At 35.6% G+C, this 7,992-nt stretch overlaps 1 pseudogene; it reads left to right on the forward strand.

The window, feature by feature from the left end:
* Positions 1–1,286: 1,286 nt before the first annotated feature.
* The window catches only part of LOC108522993 (protein FRG1-like), a 16,409-nt pseudogene continuing 9,703 nt past the window's right edge, over positions 1,287–7,992 (forward strand).

The following is a 7,992-nucleotide window of genomic DNA, read 5'->3' on the forward strand; positions in this document are numbered from 1 at the left end:
CAAATAAAAGATGTTTTTTTTAAACTAAGTTATAACAACACAAAAGATACTCTGGTGTCGAATATACTTAATAATAGGAAGTTTAAATTAATTTATTTTTAATTTTTTAGGAATCTCTGTGACATAATCAATTACTTTGTTGTTATAATTTCAGGTGAACCCATAGTGTAGCCTTGAAATGGATAATTGAATACCTATATATGTCATGCACTTCTGCTTTGACATATGGCCATTTTGTACGCCTGGTACTCCATACAAAGTATATTGTTTGGTTCTGTGAAGTTCGTAATATGTTCGCTGCTACAGAGTGTATTGTGGGTTTAAGATCTATGTTCTTTGGTTTTCGTCTTTAGTCATAGAATCTGGGTCTAACGTAGGTTGCTAAACATTTTCCAGAAGGAATTTTCTCTAAATTTTCTCTAAATTTTTCCATTGCATTTCGATTCCTTTTCATTTTTTTGCTGTCTTAAATTGGATCCAGTCCATATGGCAATGTTGCGCGCCTTCTATATATTATGAGCATTTTTATGAAAACATTCCGTTAGTTCTATGAAGAGTATAGTTTGTTGGAAATCATAACAACATTGAATAATTAAAGGTAGTGATAGTGGATGGAGGCTATGGGAATGTACTGCGTAAGTCTGTGATGTCTAAGAGAGTGTTGTTGATTCTTTTATATCTTGTTGGTGTGTGCTGCTGTTGTTGGTTGTTATTGCGAATTTGCCGAAGAGACTTAACTTGGTGGAGTATATATTGAAGTTGCCTTCATGTTGGTCTTTAGCGCCGATTATAGGAAGCACTAATGAGAAGGATGGGAGAGGCAGAGTAGAGATAAAGATGGCATTGATCGATTTGTCAACGAAGTCCTTGGTGAAGATTAAATTTGATTTAAGCATTATTTTTTTAGTTTTTGTGTAAGTAGAGTTGCGTTTTAGGACTTGTATTTTTTTATATAACTATAAAGAGATAGATATTCTTCGAAGTTGAGGATTATGAGCGATTTGGTTGTTGGAGCTCTTAGCTCATATGTTGAGTTTTTATAATTTTAGTTTGTTAGGGTGTAGTTTAAGAAGGTAATATATTATTATTCTTGATTGCGCAAAGAATTGGCTATATATTGAGCTAGTTGATTTGTTGTTAGATCGATATGTGGTCGTTACATTTAATTGCAAAGAAAATGGTCTCACTTTCTTTTTAAGCAGAATTGTAATCTTTTTATACAATTGGTATGGTACAATTTATGTTGTTCAAGAGTGGTTTTGGTGTTTCTCCAATAGTATGATGAGGCCCTAGTCCTGCCGAGCAGTTGATGCTGCAAATTATCCGATCCAGGTGAGCTATGTCGTAATTAATAGTGACCAGTTATTTTAAAAAATTTAATTGTATTCATTAAAAATTTTTAGTGTCCTGTCCCTTAAGCCACAGAGTAATTTTGAATATAATAGAAACAAAATAACATTTTGAAAAGTAGATTTTGTACTACTTTTAGTGGATTTCGTATCAATATATAATGCTAGGCTGAAAAAAATATGTAAGTTAAGAAATGAAGATAATAATTTCACACACCAAATAAGAAAATAGATTTAAAAAGAAATCAAAACAGTACAAAACCTGGTTCCTGTTGCTAGATATTTAAACTCACTGTAGGAAATCCAAGAGACAAACAGGAAGACTGAAAAAAGGGATATGTTAAAACCAGCAGAGAATGTTAGCAGAGTCATAATGACCAGAAGAATTATTTAATCACTATTTTTACAGTCATTTTATAAGTAACCTTTGGTTATTCTCACCTTGTGAAAGGTATAGAATGATTCTTTGGGTAGAAAGATACTGAGAGTGAATTCGCATATTTTAGTTAATTGGTACATCAATATGATAATGATTCTTGATATATCATTAACAGTATAAAGAAATAAAAGATCAATTCTGGCATCCCAGGAGATTCCTCGGTAAGGTAATAAGATTAAAAATCAGAATTTTAAAAAACACAATTAAGATATTATTTTTATACTTCTTTGAAAGTCTGGTAAGAGGGAAAGACAAAGAATAAAAACAGAAGAAAAATTCCAATAGTTTTAAACTGCTTTACAATTATAAACACAAAAGGATAATAAAGAAAAATTAACTTGACAAATGAAGAAAATATTGCAACAATCTTAAGTAGGCATGTGGGGTTCTTACTCTTCATATGTATCTGTACAGAATTCAATAGCCCTGATGACCCAGTAGAAAAATTGCAACGATCAGACCTCAACGGAAAAATGGACAAGGGACATAACCAGATAATCTAAAACTAAAAAGAAGAAAAGAAAAACAATTGTTATTCTAGATTAAATCTAAAATGCAAATTAATAGGATATCTGGTTTTTCCATATCAGGTTTTCCAAGTATTTTTTTAAAGTTCATATGATTAAAAAAATCCGTGATACAAACAATTCTTCTAATTTGAGGTAAGACTGTAAATTGAAAACAGCATTTTCTGGAAAACAGTTTGTGACATAAGAACTTTATAGTTTATACTCTTCGTCCAGTTTATTTGTAGAAATTTTTTTCTAAGGATAAATCATTTTATGTACAGAATGATGTAATATAATGTTTATAATAAGAGAAAGTAAGTTTAATAATTTATTATTGAACTTTATAAACTAAAGAATAAAATTTGAAGAATGATGAATTTGGAAAATATTTGTTATGTAATATATAAGTACAATGTTTATATTTAAAAAGCAAAATACAAAACTGTAAATTTAAAACTGCGCTGTCCAATACGGCAGCAACTAGTCACATGTAGCTTTTTTTTTTTAAGGCACAGAGTCTCACTCTGTCACCCAGGTTGGAGTGCAGTGGTGTGATCATAGCTCACTATAACCTCAAGTTTCTGGGCTCAAGCAATCCTCCTGTGTCAGCTTCCCCAGTAGCTGGTATCACATGTGCATGCCACCATGCCCGGCTAATTTTTTAAGTTTTTTGTAGAGATAGGGTCTCACTGTGTTGTCCAGGTTGATCTTGAACTTCTTGCCTCAAGCAATTCTCCCATTGGCTTCCCAAAGTGCAGAGATTACAGGAGTGAGTCACCACTCAGGCAGCATGCAGCTTTTGAACACTTGGAATATGTCCAGCCTGAAATTTTAGATATGTATACACCCACAAACATACACATGTCCTATTTTGATGTTCTATAATTAATTTCCTCTCAGTTTTTAACTTTTATCTATCTTATTAATGTACAGAATTTCCCTGAAATCTTGCTATGGGAAATATCTTGGTGTAAATTCAGATGGGCTTGTTGTTGGTCTTTCAGATGCAATTGGACCAAGAGAACAATGGGAATCAGTCTTTCAAAATGTAAGTGCTGTTATTGTTTATAAAAACTTCCTGTCAGTGTAACAGAAAGTCTGTAACAGTCAATGATAATATATTTAAAAAGAAAAAGTAGGATGCAATAGTATAATACGTTAAATTGGAACAAATCAATAAGCACGTAGAGCCTTAAAGAGATCTCAAAATATAGTGCAACAAAAACAGCATTAGCACTTTTGCCCACGATTATTTCTCTATACCCTAGTGCCTAGATATGGATCTCATTTCCGTTAAAGAACCAGTCAATTTTAGGTCTCAGAGTAGGAAAACAGAATAGTTCCTAAGTATCTTCTTTGTAGCAGAAATCATGGATGCTTTCAGAAACATTAGAGACTGTAAGTGAACACTGGAGCAAGCTAAGACCAAGTGGTGACAATTTGTGCATAAAATAAATAATAATAGTTCATTGAAGTAAATTATCTCTAAAAGACTTTCAGTTCCTAAACTTAAAATAGTGTACGAAAAGATAGTTTTAATGTAAAAGAAGAAAAAAGATAATATTCTTGATTTTGGTAAGTAGACAGTTGTAGTATATGGATGTTTTGTTAAATCTTTGTTGGTACAGAATACATAATTTCCTTTCTCTGTGTGAGAAGTAAAGATTGAACAAAAGTATGTGAGTGCTAAACAGTCTTTAAAAAGTAGGTAACTATATCAAAAAGAGTAAGGACCAGGGGGCACAAGATAAGCTCAGCCTTTGAGTAACACTTTGGTGGTATACAATCAGGAACTGAAAATAGGAACTCAGCAGTGTTTCCTAAGATGACAAATTAAACAAACATCCCCCCAGAAAGAGGTAATCACTTAGACTAATTTCCTCATCCCCTAGGATAAAATCTTGTCAGTGACTTGAAAACTATTTTGACCCAACCCATTGAGAAATGCATTTTTGGATTGCAGCCCAGCACACACATACGTATAACTGAAGCAAGAGCTGTACTTAACAATACTTACTTGTTCATGTGTTATGCAGCTTGATATTTCTTATTCTCTTTTACCCCTTCCTCTGTGTGTCTGTGAGTATTCCCTTTTCTTTTTCCCCCAAATACCATTCAGGAACCACTACATTGATTTCATGACCCACTAATGTGTTGCAACCCCTTTGAGAGGATCCTACTAGTTATGATGAGATACTTCTAATAAAAGTTACACCAGTAGAAAAGGCCAATATATCATAAGGCCAGGATGATGAGCTGGATAGTTCTAATAATACAACACTTTAGGAAAGTTCATTTCATTTTAGGAAGGACACTAAGTTTCAAAAATTTAAATGAAAGAGAGTCTTAAAACTCTATTGCTAAAAGACTCAGCTGAATAATCTCTGGCACAGGTTTAAATCGCCTTGGACCACAGCAGCATGTTCCAGGGCTCAGCAGGTGCCATCCAGACGAGAGACCACCAGCCCTTGCGACCTTGACCAAGAAATTAAATCCATGTTATCATCACTTTTCTAACTGGATGTGATATAAGTTGTATCACATATTTTATACATTTTATATATACATATTTATATTAAATATATACATATTTTATAATCATTGTATTTGTAAATATTTTGTCTAAATGTTATGCTGTTCCAAGTTTTCCAAAAGAATCAACCAAATACAAGTTATAAATAAACATTATATTTGTTAAGGGAATCAAGCTAACCAAATTTATAACCCAGATTTAGATACACAAGATCAGTTTTTAAAGTTTTGTTTAATAGAAAGCAGTGTAATACATCAAACATTAAACAACTAAAAAATCATATGAATATTTACTTTCACACACAAAAGTCCCTCAGACATTGATTCTTAAATTCAAAACATCAAAGGCATTGCATATGCCTTTTCGTGTTTTGTAATTGTGAGGAAAATAAATTTTAGTTAAAATGCTAATATTTGAACAAAGTGTACACTCATAATTATGCTCTTGTCTTTAAAGTTAATTTTTCAAACTGAACTAAATCAGTTACATCACCGTAGATGTTTTAGAAAGGAAGCAATCCTACTTCATCTAATTAGAATTTAGTCCTACTAGGAAGATACACTAAGAATGTTTACTGTGGTAATCTTTGAATAGTAAAATCAGAGGTGATTTCGGTTTCCTTTTCTGCATGTTCTTGTATTACATTTTTCGGGTTTCTCTAAGTTCTTTTCTGTGATTTTAAATCAGGGAGGAAAATTAATTCAGTCTAAACACTTAACATTTCTTCTACAAGAAGTATCCTCATGGCTCTCTATTTTGTTATTTTGTTTCACGTAGGGGAAAATGGCTTTACTGGCCTCAAATGGCTGCTTTATTAGATGCAATGAAGCCAGGGACATAGAAGCAAAAAGTAAAACAGCAGCAGGAGAAGAAATGATCAAGGTAATTATGACATTTTATACAGATGACTACATTTACACATGCAATGTGACTGTATCTCTTTAAAATGTTAAATCATCATTTACTGTCACTTTAAAGGTTTAGTTAATAGCTTTTTATAATGTGGTGTTTCAAACGGACTCATTTTTTATTATAAATCCCATAATTGATGATTTGTTTGTACAATGTGATAGAGAAATCAGTGCATCTAGGAGCTACCTTGCCATTATCTCTATGGATTAGTATCTTTTTTTTGAGTAGTTCTACATGATCTTTTTAGACTTTCGTTTTCTTGTTTTCTTGCTTGTATTTTAAAATCTAATTTTTAAAATAGATAATATGTGCATGTGGTTCAACACTTTTAAATAAAAGCCTATGAAGACATCTGCCTGCCATGCGCTTACTCACCTGTGTCCCAGCTCCTGTTCCTATCTCTTTCCCTTTGTTTTGTTTTTTTATAACCTCCTAAAATTTCTTTATAAACATATGAATATGTTTATAATTTTCAACTCTTTTACACCAAAGGTTGCCTCGTCTATAGTCTTCTATACTTTGATTTTTTTTCCCCCTTAACATTGTATCTTGGAGAGTTTTCTACTATTAGTTTGAATGTAGAAAGTTTTCTCTTTTTCTTTCTTTTCGTTTCTTTCCCTCTCTTTTTTAACAGCCATATAATATTCATTTTAGGGATGTACCTTAATTTGTTCAGTCTCTTATAGATGGAAATTTAGGCTGCTTCCAGTCTTTTGCTCATATACACAGTGCTGCAGTACAAAACACTGAATATGCATCCATTTGTAGATGTGCGGGTGGACCTGAAGATAAATTTCCAGAAGCAGAATTACCAGGTCAGGGGTATATGTGTTTGTATTTACATAATGCTTGAGCATCCGTGATGATAATTGATTTGCTTTAATGCGACCCCCAGAGCAAATGCCAGAGAAAAGGCCAGTAGGCAAGGCAAAAAAAGTTTATTTACAAGCCAATGTGAAGGAGGGAGCGAGATTCACCGGTCCCCGGCGGTGGAGGCTGACGAAGTCACTCCGGCATTCTCGGATGAGGTTCCTGGGTCCCGTGTACGAGGAGGGGCCAAGGAAGTTCGCTCCACGCACCCACTGGGAGCGGCTTTTATGTCCTGGGCCCAGGAGTGGGAGGACAGTGGGCGGGACATAGGCGGGTCGGGGGCGGGGCGGTAGGCGTGGCTAGGCGGGCTCCGGTTTCTCTCCGTCGGAAGTCGGGTTGCGCCTGCGCAGTCGACCCGTGTCTTTCCCAGGCACAGGAAAGTTGACGGTGAAGAACCCGGAACTGCGCCGTCTTGCCTCCATTCGTCCAAACAGTCCAAACTTTTATTGGTAATAGTGATAAAGGGCAGTGTGGTCTGTCTGGCTACTTCCTGCTGTTAAGGGACGTCATTAAGGTTGGGGTCAATGGTTGGTATTTGGACGCACGGATGAAGAAGCATCTGGTTGAAGGTGACACGCATGATCTCCGAACCTTGGCTCGGAGAAATTTGATTAAAACAGGAGCGAGACATAAGACAAAACAGAGGATTAGTATGGGAATTAGGAACGGGAGCATCTGCTGTATTACGGGCAGCAGCCATACCGGTGGTCCGGGGGTGAAGGGGGTATTGTAGGATCTTAATTCTGCTTTAATCCTGTTAAGGGTTTGGATGTTAGTGTCTACTAGGCCTGACTCATTTACATAATAGCAGCATTCTTCTCCTAAGAAGAGACATGTTCCTCCTTTTTCGGCAGTAAGTAAATCTAATGCTCACCTATTTTGTGCTGCTACCTGGGCCACTGAGGTAATTTGACGATGCAGAGAGGCCAGGCTTTCAGCTGAAGCCTCTATGGCCTCTCGGATGTGAGCTGCTAGAGATTGGGTAGACTGTACCGAGTGGACAAGTGCCCCAGTTCCAAGCCCTGATGCCACTAAGGAGGCGGCCAGGGAGACTCCGATGACTAGGGGAAGGAAGACAGCCCATTTTTGGAGATCATTAGGAGGAGGGTTAAATTGTATGACGAGTTCAGCTACTTTTGCTTTGCTATATATGGTTAAACTAGGTACTAGGGACACTGGGACACAAAGGGATTGACCAATGGATGTGTGATTAAGGACCTTGAAGAGGGTTTTGTTGCACCAGAAATAACCTCCGATGGGAGCCGTCTGGGTCTTAGCGGGTGGCTGGGTATAGTTACACCAGGAGGTGTTTGGGGTAGAGTAGCAGAAAGGAAGGATTGGACTTTCTGGGCTTTGGTATAGTGGGACTTGGAGTAAGAA

The sequence above is a fragment of the Rhinopithecus bieti genome, unplaced genomic scaffold, assembly GCF_001698545.2.
Source record: "Rhinopithecus bieti isolate Rb0 unplaced genomic scaffold, ASM169854v2 scaffold_71316, whole genome shotgun sequence".
NCBI lineage: Eukaryota > Metazoa > Chordata > Mammalia > Primates > Cercopithecidae > Rhinopithecus > Rhinopithecus bieti.